The sequence below is a fragment of the Arachis hypogaea genome, chromosome 14 (genome assembly GCF_003086295.3).
Source record: "Arachis hypogaea cultivar Tifrunner chromosome 14, arahy.Tifrunner.gnm2.J5K5, whole genome shotgun sequence".
Taxonomy (NCBI): domain Eukaryota; kingdom Viridiplantae; phylum Streptophyta; class Magnoliopsida; order Fabales; family Fabaceae; genus Arachis; species Arachis hypogaea.
In genome coordinates, this window is record NC_092049.1 from 35,146,407 (window position 1) to 35,160,660 (window position 14,254).

General features: G+C 37.5%; 1 non-coding gene across 1 annotated transcript; it reads right to left on the reverse strand.

Annotated features, from left to right (window-relative positions):
• Positions 1 to 11,184: 11,184 nt before the first annotated feature.
• Positions 11,185 to 11,292, reverse strand: LOC112745343 (small nucleolar RNA R71). The gene has a single exon (XR_003173277.1). It is a non-coding gene; the product is annotated as a small nucleolar RNA R71 (small nucleolar RNA).
• Positions 11,293 to 14,254: the final 2,962 nt, after the last annotated feature.

Here is a 14,254-nt window from a genome sequence, read left to right on the forward strand (position 1 = left end):
AAACCACTATTTTATAATTTATCTTGTGCTCAATTGAGTGGTTTTTATCTACTCTTTACCCACTTATTCATACTATTTACATGGTTTTACATTTGCCTTCCTAATTATGTGCTTTAATTGAAAACATGTTTCTTTGGACTTATCTTTGATAATATTAATCCTCTCTTATTACCATTAGATGCCTTAATATGTGTGTTAAGTGCTTTTAGAGATTACAGGGCAGGAATGGCTCAGAGGATGGAAAGGAAGCATGCAAAAGTGGAAGGAATACAAGAAGTTGAAGAAATTGCTAAGCTGTCCAGCCTGACCTCTTCGCACTCAAACGGCTATAACTTTAGCTACAAAGGTTCACACGATGCGGTTCCAGTTGCGTTGGAAAGCTAACCTCCGGGGCTTCAATTTCATATATAATATGTCATAGTTTCCCTGACTCTAGGTTACGCGACCGCGTGCTCCATGCGGCCGCATCGCAGTGACGGAAATCCAGCGTGATTGAATTCGAGACCAGCAAATTCTAGGCTGTTTCTGACCCAGTTCTCGGCCCAGAAAACACAAATTAGAGGCTATAAAGTGGAGGAATGCATCCATTCATAAGAAGGCTCTCATAATTCACTTCTCATGATTTAGATTTAGTTTGGAGAGAGGTTCTCTCCTCTCTCTCTTAGGATTTAGGACTTCTCTTAGTTTTTAGGAGTGACTCTCAATCCCAGATTCTTTATTTTTATTTATTCTTTCAATTTAGTTTATGAACTCTTCATGCTAGATTATAATTTCCCTTATTAATGTTATTTGAGATATTTCAATTCATGATTGCTTTCTTTAATTTATGTTATTGTTGCTTTACATCTGAAGGCATTTTTATTCCAGCAAATTTACCTTTTCCTCTTTTGGTCTTGGTTAAGAAAGCAGTAACTCAGGAGTTATCTTAGCTCAACATAATTGATAACTGTTATCTTTGCTAATTGAACTGAGCTTCAATAATCCCAACCTTTTCTTAGGAAATAAATAGGATTCGAAGATCAAACTAATTAGTCCCTTGACTTTCCTTTACTTTAGTAAAGGTCAACTAAGTGGAATTAAGATTCAACTTTCATTATTATTGATAAGGATAACTAAGTCTGGACTTCCAATTTCTCATACCTTGCCAAGAGTTTATTTTTATTATTATTATTTTATTTTACTTGTCATATAACATATTCCCACCTTACTTACAAAACCCCAATTTACAAGACTCATAACCAATAATAAGAACATACCTCCCTGCAATTCCTTGAGAAGACGACCAGAGGTTTGAATACTCGGTTATCAATTTCAAGGGTTTGTTACTTGTGACAACCAAACACGTTTGTACGAAGGGATTTCTATCGGTTTAGAGACTATATCTACAACGCGACTGTTTTTATGAAATTCTTTACTGGCAAAAATCCTAACGTCAAAATGGCGCCGTTGCCGGGGAATTGCAAACGTGTGCCTTATTATTGGTTATTGTAAATATTTTATTTTTGCTTGTTTATTTGTTTTTATTTTTATTTTTATTTTTGCTTTTTCTTAAGTTAAGAGGTTATTGGTTTTTATTTTAAAATTTTTATTTTATCTTATCTTATTTCAAAAATCAAATTTCAAAATTTAAATTTAAAAATTTTCAAAATTCAATTTAAAAATTTTTCAAATTTCAAATTTCAAATTTCAAAAAAAAAATTTAAATTTTAAATAACCTTTTAATTTAAAATTTGATTTTATTTTCGTTTTTAATTTTTGTTTACTATCATGTGTTCTCACCCCATCGCTACGAGTCTGGTTACAATTATGTTGCAGGAAGAAGAAATTACAATGAGAACAGGCATCAAGGTTGGAACAATCAAAGATGGGAGGAGCCACAAGGATTTGATCAACCCTCATGGCAACAACCACCTGCAGTGGACTATCAACAACCACCACCATATGCCTATGAACCCTTTCCTCAACATGACTTTGGACCACCATACTCACAAGCCCCTTTTCACCATTCACCTCCATATGACCCTAACCCGTATCCACCATACCAACCACCTTATGAGCCAAATGAACCCTCCTATCCACCACAAACCTCCATGGAGAAAGCACTTGCCGATCTAAACTCCACTATACAAGCTCTCGTCGCCCAAATCAGACCACCAAATACCTTCAACAATCAACCCTCAAGCTCTAGTAAACTTCCTTTTCAACCACATAATGATCTTTTCATCCCATCACCACCCTCCATGGAAGATCACCCACATCTATCAATCCAAGAGCAAGATGATCCCAATTATGCTATTGATATGAAACAGGAAAGAAGGAATCATCTTTGCGAATCCATACTTCATAAAGAGCTAGAGGAGGCCCTATGGGTAAATTTAGGAGAGACCCTTGAAGATGAAAGAGTAGTTGAAAGGAGTTGTCATGGAAAGAAAACCATCGAGGATGAGTATGATTTTATACTTAAACAACTGGACAAAGCAGCAATTATTAAAAAGGAAGAAGTGGTTGCAGACTTAAGAGATGCTGTACCTCCATTGGAAAGTCCAGTCACAGAGCCTCCTTCCATGCCCTTGGTGAGCAATGAAAAAGAGATTGAATTGGAAGAAAGCTACCAAGAAGAAGAGGTTAATATTGAAGAAACTTGCAAAGAGGTGAAAGTTGTCGAAGAGCACAAGGGAGTGGATCATGAAATCACCTTGCCAAAGTTATTGGAGTCTCCTCCCCCTAAGTTGCCATCATCCTTCACAACATTCAAGTGGGTAAAATTCATATCCCTTAGCTTTCTAATTCCACTTGAATATGGTCTACTGGAGAAGGATGGTCAACTTAGAACTCTTTGTGGCATTAAGAGTAAAAGGAAGATAGTCAGTAGTAAGAACTGTCCTGCAAGGTTCAACATGGTTGCATACTCAAAGTTTAATTGCAAAGGTTGGTGTAAAGCTCAACTGAATGGGTCTAGGAAGTTGGTTGGCCGCTTTAGTGAGAATTCAGATTGCTTGCCACCCGGATGGAATCATGATAATCAACTCGAAGACGGGTGCAAAAGCAAGGTTTGGGATCCCGGAATTCATTCCAACAATCTACACTCTTGGGGCCTTGTCACTTGCTTTAACTTACTTGAAGGCTTTCTGCGCCTAGTTTGGGACCCCGGAGGCCATTGGAATCACAAACACTGGTGGAGATTCCTGGATGAATACAAGCATAAGCCACCATAATAGGGAGCTCACCAAATGTCCAACTTAAGGACTCTAACTAAAAGTGCTAGGTGGGAGACAACCCACCATGGTATGTTCGTTCCTTTTTCATTTTTAGTTAGTTTTATTTGTTTTTGAGTTTTATTTTATTTTATTTTATTTTATTGTACCTAGAGTTTTGCATCACATTCATATTAACACTGCATTCTGCATATTTTATTTCAGACTTGAAAAAAAAAAAAGCACACACGTGACGCGGCAGCGTCACTGACGCGTCCGCGTCACCAGTGCGTTAGGAGGAAAAGAAATTGAACAGAGAGTTATGCAGGAACAGGGCTGGAGGCGTGCCAATGGCACAAATCTTCCATCGCGACCGCGTCGCTGATGCGGCCGCGTCATTTGCAAAATAGCTTCCCACGCGTCCGCGTCACCCACGCGACCGCGTGGCCCTGTAAATCGACGTAACAAGGGTGTATGGCTGAAAGTTGAGCTGAAATTGGGCTGGATCCGTGCTAGCAACACAAGCCCTGCCACGCAAACGCATCACCTACACGTCCGCGTCATATTGGAAATAAGGCCACCCGCGCGATCGCGTCGACCACATGACCGCGTCACCCTGAATTTTGGCAATACCAAGTTTCGAACAGAGAGTTATGCGACCGCGAGGCTGCACTCGCGCCACTAGCATAAATCAAGTCAGGCGATCACGTGCCCCACGCGTCCGCGTCGCCTGACCTTATTGTGCACCACGCGACCGCGTCACCCACGCAACCGCGTTGCCAGCGTCACACAACCTATCCAGATTAGTGCCAATTTTCTTCTCTTTTCTTCTCTAATCCTAATTTCTTCTATCTTCTTTCTTCTTTCTTCTTTCTTTCTTACTTTATTTCTTTCCCTTCTCATTCTTCTTATCTTTTATTTTATTTTATTTATTTGCATACTTTCATTCATTGCATATTTTTATTTTTCTAAATTTATTATTTTACCAATGGTGTTCAAATGTTCTTATTCAACTGTTACATCTTTTTTGGTATTTTCTTGGTGCTTAAGGACTTGTTTAATTCTGATTGAGTAATATTATTTAAATCAATGCCAATCTTTTATATCTGTATTACTTTTGCATTGACATGAATTTATATTATCTCTCCTTCCCCACTCTCTTCCCCATTGTTGTACATTTTGTACCACTGGTATGCCATGGCTTCTATTATTTTCTCACTTGCATGTTGTAGCTACCATGTAATTGAGACCCTTATTATTTGGCATTAACCCATCCATACTGTATTTATTTTCCTATCTTTATTTCTAGGTTACTCTTCTTCCCTTTTTCTTTCAGGATGGCCACCGGAAGAGAACCGGAAGACGTTTACATGGGGAGACAGGCAAGTCAATCTGCACAATCTATAGAGAAAAGCATCAGTTGAAGCCACCCGTCCACTTGCACATCTTAGCATGCACCGAGGACGGTGCAATCTTTAAGTGTGGGGAGGTCGATACCGATCTCCATGGGTTAGTACCTTTCTGTTTCAACACCAATGTTTAAATTTTCTTTGTTAAATTAGTTATTGCATTTGCATATTTGTTTGATTTTATGCATTTAGTTACTACTTGGTTAAAGTAATAAAATTCTTTTAAGACCCTATCTTTGAAAAATTTCACTAATTTAAATTGAAAAAAATTTTTTTATGTTAAAACTTGTTTGAAGTTGTATGTGGAACATGGTTTTTGAGCCAAAGAACACACAACCTATGAGATTTTGAGCTTATTTATATGGTTACATTATTTAACCATAAATATTTTATTCTTGTGTGTTTTCTTCTCTATAATTGTAATCTTTGCTTTGTTCCATTCTATATGTCCATTATTTAGTATATTTACATGCTTGCACATAATTGAGGCCATTGTTTTATTTTAGCTCACTTATCCCAAATAAGCCTACCCTTTAAATCACCCTTGTCAGCCACTTTGAGCCTTTTAATCCCCATTTGTTCTATATTTTACCACATCACTAGCCTTAAGCGGAAAATAAATTAATTATCCCAATTGAATCTTTGGTTAGCTTAAGATAGAGATTGTGTATCAAATAAGTGTGGGAAAATTGTGGGAACATCGGTTGATAAGGGAATGTATCATGTTTTTAATTTATTTGAATATGGAAAATTTGGGAACCTACTCATGAAAAACCAAAATAGAAAAATAATGAAAAATCCATGTGCATTGATAAGTTATGTTTGCTTTTATGATTAAAAAAAAACGAGAAAAAGAAAAAAAAAATATATATATATATATATAATATAATATAATATAATATAAATAAATAAATAAGGGGACAAAATTACCCCAATGTTGAGTTAATGAAAAAATCAATGCACATGTGATAAATTAAAAAGAAAAAGTTGATACATGAGTATGTGATGTAAAAGTGGGAATCTTGGGTAGCTAGGCATGAATTAGAATTATATAGAGTATATGTATGTTAGGTGAAAGTTTAGGTTAATTAAAGATTCATATTATAGCTCCCTTGGCCATACATATATCCTTACCTTTACCTTAGCCCATTACAACCTTGAAAAGACCTCATGATGTTTGCATTGGTACATTAAATAATGTTGATTGGTTGGATGAAGAACAAGGTTTAGAAAGCATGACTAGAGAAGAGTAGAGTGAATAACCCTACACTTGAGAGATTAGAGTGATATACACTACCAGTGAGGGTTCAATGCTTGATTCTATGTTCCCTGCTTTCATGAGCTATCTTCTTAAAAGTTTACTTGCTTTTTATTGTATAATTTGAATTAGTGGAATCTGATTTATATTTGTCTTGGAGAATTTATTTATTTTTAACCAAATAGGTAGAAACATTTTGCATGTAGTTGCAGTCATATAGATAGGTTGCATTTCATACATTCTACCATTCCTCTTGATCTTTTAGCTTCTCTTGAGCTTAGCATGAGGACATGCTAATGTTTAAGTGTGGGAAGGTTGATAAACCACTATTTTATGGTTTATCTTGTGCTCAATTGAGTGGTTTTTATCTACTCTTTACCCACTTATTCATACTATTTGCATGGTTTTACATTTGCCTTCCTAATTATGTGCTTTAATTGAAAACATGTTTCTTTGGACTTATCTTTGCTAATATTAATCCTCTCTTATTACCATTAGATTCCTTGATATGTGTGTTAAGTGCTTTCAGAGATTACAGGGCAGGAATGGCTCAGAGGATGGAAAAGAAGCATGCAAAAGTGGAAGGAATACAAGAAGTTGAAGAAATTGCTAAGCTGTCCAGCCTGACCTCTTCGCACTCAAACGACTATAACTTTAGCTACAGAGGTCCAAACGATGCGGTTCCAGTTGCGTTGGAAAGCTAACGTCCGGGGCTTCAATTTGATATATAATATACCATAGTTTTCCTAACCCTAGGCGACGCGACCGCGTGCTCCATGCGGCCGCGTCGCAGTGACGGAAATCCAGCGTGATTGAATTCGAGACGAGCGAATTCTGGGCTGTTTCTGACCCAGTTCTCGGCGCAGAAAACACAAATTAGAGGCTATAAAGTGAAGGAATGCATCCATTCATAAGAAGGCTCTCATAATTCACTTCTCATGATTTAGATTTAGTTTGGAGAGAGGTTCTCTCCTCTCTCTCTTAGCATTTAGGACTTCTCTTAGTTTTTAGGAGTGACTCTCAATCCCAGGTTCTTTATTTTTATTTATTCTTCCAATTAAGTTTATGAACTCTTCATGTTAGATTATAATTTCCCTTATTAATGTTATTTGAGGTATTTCAATTCATGATTGCTTTCTTTAATTTATGTTATTGTTGCTTTACATCTGAAGGCATTTTTATTCCAGCAAATTTACCTTTTCCGCTTTTGGTCTTGGTTAAGAAAGCAGAACTCAAGAGTTATCTTAGCTCAACATAATTGATAACTGTTATCTTTGCTAATTGAACTGAGCTTCAATAATTCCAACTTTTTCTTAGGAAATAAATAGGATTCGAAGATCAAACTAATTAGTCACTTGACTTTCCTTTACTTTAGTAAAGGTCAACTAAGTGGAATTAAGATTCAACTTTCATTATTATTGATAAGGATAACTAAGTCTGGACTTCCAATTTCTCATACATTGTCAAGAGTTTATTTTTATTATTATTATTTTATTTTACTTGTCATATAACATATTGATGAGCGGATAATTTATACACTTTTTGGCATTGTTTTTAGTATGTTTTTAGTAGAATCTAGTTACTTTTAGGGATGTTTTCATTAGTTTTTATGTTAAATTCACATTTCTGGACTTTACTATGAGGTTGTGTATTTTTTTATGATTTCAGGTATTTTCTGGCTGAAATTGAGGGACTTGAGCAAAAATCAGATTCAGAGGTTGAAGAAGGACTGCTGATGCTGTTGGATTCTGACCTCCCTGCACTCAAAGTGGATTTTCTAGAGCTATAGAACTCAGAATGGCGCGCTTCCAATTGCGTTGGAAAATAGACATCCAGGGATTTCCAGTAATATATAATATTTCATACTTTGGCTGAGTTTAGACGATGTAAAAGGGCATTGAACGCCAGTTCTATGCTGCTGTATGGAGTTAAACGCCAGAAACACGTCACAAGCCAGAGTTGAACGCCAGAAATACATTACAAACTGGCGTTCAACTCCAAGATTGACCTCTACACGTGTAACATTCAAGCTCAGTCCAAGCACACACCAAGTGGGCCCCGGAAGTGGATTTATGCATCAATTACTTACTTCTGTAAACCCTAGTAACTAGTTTAGTATAAATAGGACTTTTTACTATTGTATTAGACATCTTTGATCAGTTTTATGCTATCTTAGACTTTCATGAGGGCTGGCCATTCGGCCATGCCTAGACCATTATCACTTATGTATTTTCATACGGTAGAGTTTCTGCACTCCACAGATTAAGGTGTGGAGCTCTGCTGTTCCTCAAAGATTAATGCAAAGTACTACTGTTTTTCTATTCAATTCAACTTATTCTGCTTCTAAGATATTCATTCGCACTTCAACCTGAATGTGATGAACGTGACAATCATCATCATTCCTCCACGAACGCGTGCCTGACAACCACTTCCATTCCACCTTAGATTGAATGAGTATCTCTTGGATCTCTTAATCAGAATCTTCGTGGTATAAGCTAGATTGATGGCAGCATTCATGAGAGTCCGGAAAGTCTAAACATTGTCTGTGGTATTTTGAGTAGGACTCTGGGATTGAATGACTGTGACGAACTTCAAACTCGCGAGTGCTGGGCGTAGTGACAGACGCAAAAGGAGGGTGAATCCTATTCCAGTATGATCGAGAACCTCAGATGATTAGCCGTGGTGTGACAGAGCATTTGGACCATTTTCACAAGAGGATGGGATGCAGCCATTGACAAGGGTGATGCCTCCAGATGATTAGCCATGCAGTGACAGCGCATCGGACCATTTTCCAGAGAGGATAAAAAGTAGCCATTGACAACGGTGATGTCCTTACATAAAGCCAGCCATGGAAAGGAGTAAGACTGATTGGATGAAGACAGCAGGAAAGCAGAGGTTCAGAGGAACGAAAGCATCTCTATACACTTATCTGAAATTCTCACCAATGATAAACATAAGTGTTTCTATCCTTATTTTCTATCTATTTATTAGTTATGTTCGAAAACTCCATAACTATTGTGTATCCGCCTGACTGAGATTTACAAGGTGACTATAGCTTGCTTCATACCAACAATCTCCGTGGGATCGACCCTTACTCACGTAAGGTTTATTACTTGGTTGACCCAGTGCACTTGCTGGTTAGTTGTATCGAAGTTGTGAATGAAAAACGATTTATTAAGACGTGCGTACAGAGTTTTTGGCGCCGTTGCCGGGGATTGTTTGAGTTTGGACAACTGACGGTTCATCCTGTTGCTCAGATTAGGTAATTTTTCTCTTATTTTATTTTCAAAAAGTTTTCAAAAAAATTTTTCAAAAATCTTTCAAAAATTTTCCCTTTTTTTTCGAAAATTATTTCAGAATTTTTTAAGAATGAATTCTAGAGTTTCATGGTAACATGTTGAATGCTATCTGGCTGTAAAGCCATATCCAAACTGCTTTGGGATTGGTCTTCAACTAATCACTTCAATGAATGTAATAGCATACTAAAGCTTGGCTGGCTATTAAGCCATGCCTAACCCTCAGATTGGAGCTTTAGAATAAGAATACAAGATTCCTGGAATTCATATTAAAAATTTTGGAATCCTTATTTTTCTTTTTCACACTAATTTTCGAAAAATATAAAATAAAAATACAAAAAAATTAGAAAATAAAAAAAAATATATTTTGTGTTTCTTGTTTGAGTCTTGAGTCAGATTTTAAGTTTGGTGTCAATTGCATGCTCATCTTGCATTTTTCGAAAAAATTCATGCATACATAGTGTTCTTCATGATCTTCAAGTTGTTCTTGGTAAATCTTCTTGTTTGATCTTTGCGTTTTCATGTTTTGTGTCTTTTCTTGTTTTTCATGTGCATTTTTGCATTCATAGTGTCTGAACATGAAAGATTTCTAAGTTTGGTGTCTTGCATGTTTTCTTTGCATATAAAATTTTCAAAAATAAGTTCTTGATGTTCATCATGATTTTCAAAGTGTTCTTGGTGTTCATCTTGACATTCATAGCATTCTTGCATGCATTCATTGTTTTGATCCAAAATTTTCATGCATTGAGTCTTTTTCATGTTTCTCCCTCTCATCATTAAAAATTCAAAAAATAAAAAAAAAATATCTTTCCCTTTTTCACTCATAAATTTCGAAAATTTGAGTTGACTTTTTCAAAACTTTTTAAAATCTAGTTGTTTTTATGAGTCAAATCAAATTTTCAATTTAAAAATCTTATCTTTTTCAAAATCTTTTTCAAAAATCAAATCTTTTTCAAAACTAATTTCAATCATATCTTTTCAAAAATATCTCTTTATCTTATCTTTTTCAAAATTTGATTTTAAAATATCCTTTCTAACTTCTTATCTTCTTATCTTTTCAAAATTGATTTTCAAATTTATTTCAACTAACTAACTAACTTTTTGTTTGTTTCTTATCTTTTTCAAAACTACCTAACTAACTCCCTCTCTCTCTAATTTTCGAAAATATCTTCCCTCTTTTTCAAAATTTCTTTTTAATTAACTAATTATTTTAATTTTTAATTTTAATTCTCGAAAATTACTAACCTTTTTCAAAAACTATTTTCGAAAATCACTAACTCTTTTTCAAAAATTATTTTCGAAAATTCTCTCTCTCTCTTATCTCCTTCTATTTATTTATTCATCTACTAACACTTCATCTCACCCAAATTCGAACCCCCTCTTCCATCTGTGTTCGAACTTTTTCTTCCTCTTTTCTTCTACTCACACAGGGACATCTATACTGTGGTAAAAAGGACCCCTATTATTATTATTTTTCTGTCCCTCTTTTTCATATGAGCAGGAGCAAGGACAAGAACATTCTTGTAGAAGCAGATTCAGAACCTGAAAGGACTCTGAAGAGGAAACTAAGAGAAGCTAAATTACAACAATCCAGCAAGCATCTTTCAGAAATTTTCGAACAAGAAGAGGAGATGGCAGCCGAAAATAATAATAATGCAAGGAGAATGCTTGGTGACTTTACTGCACCTAATTCCAATTTACATGGAAGAAGCATCTCCATCCCTACCATTGGAGCAAACAATTTTGAGCTGAAACCTCAGCTAGTTTCTCTGATGCAGCAAAACTGCAAGTTTCATGGACTTCCATCTGAAGATCCCTTTCAGTTCTTAACTGAATTCTTGCAGATCTGTGATACTGTTAAGACTAATGGAGTAGATCCTGAAATCTACAGGATCATGCTTTTCCCCTTTGCTGTAAGAGACAGAGCTAGAGTGTGGTTGGACTCTCAACCCAAAGATAGCCTGAACTCTTGGGATAAGCTGGTCACTGCTTTCTTAGCCAAGTTCTTTCCTCCTCAAAAGCTGAGCAAGCTTAGAGTGGATGTTCAAACCTTCAGACAGAAAGAAGGTGAATCCCTCTATGAAGCTTGGGAGAGATACAAGCAACTGACCAAAAAGTGTCCTTCTGACATGCTTTCAGAATGGACCATCCTGGATATATTCTATGATGGTCTGTCTGAATTAGCTAAGATGTCATTGGATACTTCTGCAGGTGGATCCATTCACCTAAAGAAAACGCCTGCAGAAGCTCAAGAACTCATTGACATGGTTGCTAATAACCAGTTCATGTACACTTCTGAGAGGAATCCTGTGAGTAATGGGACGCCTCAGAAGAAGGGAGTTCTTGAAATTGATACTCTGAATGCCATATTGGCTCAGAATAAAATATTGACTCAACAAGTCAATATGATTTCTCAGAGTCTGAATGGAATGCAAGCTGCATCCAACAGTACTCAGGAGGCATCTTCTGAAGAAGAAGCTTATGATCCTGAAAACCCTGCAATAGCAGAGGTGAATTACATGGGTGAACCTTATGGAAACACCTATAACCCCTCATGGAGAAACCACCCAAATCTCTCATGGAAGGATCAACAAAGGCCTTAACAAGGCTTTAATAATGGTGGAAGATATAGGTTTAACAATAGTAAACCTTTTCCATCATCCACTCAGCAACAGACAGAGAACTCTGAACAAAATACATCTAATTTAGCAAAATTAGTCTCTGATCTATCTAAGGCCACTGTAAGTTTCATAAATGAAACAAGGTCCTCCATTAGAAATTTGGAGGCACAAGTGGGCCAGCTGAGTAAAAGAGTCACTGAAATCCCTCCTAGTACTCTCCCAAGCAATACAGAAGAAAATCCAAATGGAGAGTGCAAGGCCATTGAAATGACCATCATGGCCGAAACCACAAAAGAGGAGGAGAACGTGAATCCCAAGGAGGAAGACCTCCTGGGACGTCCAGTGATCAATAAGGAGTTTCTCTCTGAGGAACCAAAGGAATCTGAGGCTCATCTAGAGACCATAGAGATTCCATTAAACCTCCTTATGCCATTCATGAGCTCTGATGAGTATTCCTCTTCTGAAGAGAATGAGGATGTTACTGAGGATCAAGTTACCAAGTACCTTGGTGCAATCATGAAGCTGAATGCCAAATTATTTGGTATTGAGACTTGGGGAGATGAACCTCCCCTGTTCACCAATAAACTGAGTGATCTGGATCAACTGACATTGCCTCAGAAGAAACAGGATCCTGGAAAGTTCGTAATACCTTGTACCATAGGCAACATGATCTTTGAAAAGGCTCTGTGTGACCTTTGGTTCAGGGATAAACCTCATGCCCCTCTCTGTAATAGAAAAACTGGGAATCTTTGGGGTGCAAGCTGCTAAAATCTCATTAGAGATGGCAGACAATTCAAGAAAATAGGCTTATGGACAAGTAGAGGACGTGTTAATAAAGGTTGAAGGCCTTTATATCCCTGCTGATTTCATAATCCTTGATACTGGGAAGGATGAGGATGAATCCATCATCCTTGGAAGACCTTTCCTAGCCACAGCAAGAGCTGTGATTGATATTGACAGAGGTGAATTAGTCCTTCAATTGAATGAGGACTCCCTTGTGTTTACAACTCAAGGTTACCCTTCTGTAAACATGGAAAAGAGGCACAGTAAGCTTCTCTCAAAACAGAGTCAACCAGAGCCCCCACAGTCAAACTCTAAGTTTGGTGTTGGGAAGTCTCAACAATGCTCTGAACATCTGTGAGGCTCCATGAGAGCCCACTGTCAAGCTATTGACATTAAAGAAGCGCTTGTTGGGAGGCAACCCAATTTTTATTTATCTAATTTTATTTTTCTTGTTCTTTCATGTTTTATTAGGTTCATGATCATGTGGAGTCACAAAATAAATATAAAAATTGAAAACGGAATCAAAAACAGCAGAAGAAAAATCACACCCTAGAGGAAGACCTTACTGGCATTTAAACGCCAGTAAGAAGCATTTGGCTGGCGTTCAACGCCAGAACAGAGCATAGTTCTGGCGCTGAACACCCAAAATGGGCAGCATCTGGGCGTTTGAACGCCAGAATTGCACCCTGGAGAAGAGCTGGCGCTGAACGCCCAGAACAAGCATGGTTCTGGCGTTCAACGCCAAAAATAGGCAACAAATGGGCGTTCAACGCCCAGAACAAGCACCAATCTGGCGCTGAACGCCCAGAGTTGTGTGCAAGGGCATTTTGCATGCCCAATTTGGTGCAAGGTTGTAAATCCTTGAACACCTCAGGATCTGTGGACCCCACAAGATCCCCACCTACCTCCACTCACTTCTTCTCACCCCTCTTTCACACAATCCCATAAACACTCTTCCCCAAAACTCTTCACCAATCACCTCAATCTCTCTTCCCTATCACCACTTCACCACTCACACCCATCCACTCTTCCCCATAAACCTACTTCATAAACCCCACCTACCTTTAAAATTCAAAATCAATTTCCCACCCAAAACCCACCCTTATGGCCGAACCTTACCCCCCCTCCCTTCCCTATATAAAGCCCTCCATTCTTCTTCATTTTCACACAACACAACCCTCTCTTCCCCTTCTTGGCCAAATACACCCCTTCCCCCTCTCCTCCATATTTTCTTCTTCTTCTTCATCTATTCTTTCTTCTCTTGCTCGAGGGCGAGCAATATTCTAAGTTTGGTGTGGTAAAAACATAAGCTTTTTGTTTTTCCATTACCATTGATGGCACCCAAGACCGGAGAATCCTCTAGAAAAGAGAAAGGGAAGACAAAAGCTTCCACTTCCGAGTCATGGGAGATGGAAAGATTCATCTCCAAAGTTCATCAAGACCACTTCTATGATGTTGTGGCCAAGAAGAAGGTGATCCCCGAGGTCCCTTTCAAGCTCAAGAAGAATGAGTATCCGGAGATCCGACATGAAATCCAAAGAAGAGGTTGGGAAGTTCTAACAAACCCAATCCAACAAGTCGGCATCCTAATGGTTCAAGAGTTCTATGCCAATGCATGGATCACTAGGAACCATGATCAAAGTAAGAACCCAAACCCAAAGAATTATATTACAATGGTTCGGGGGAAATACTT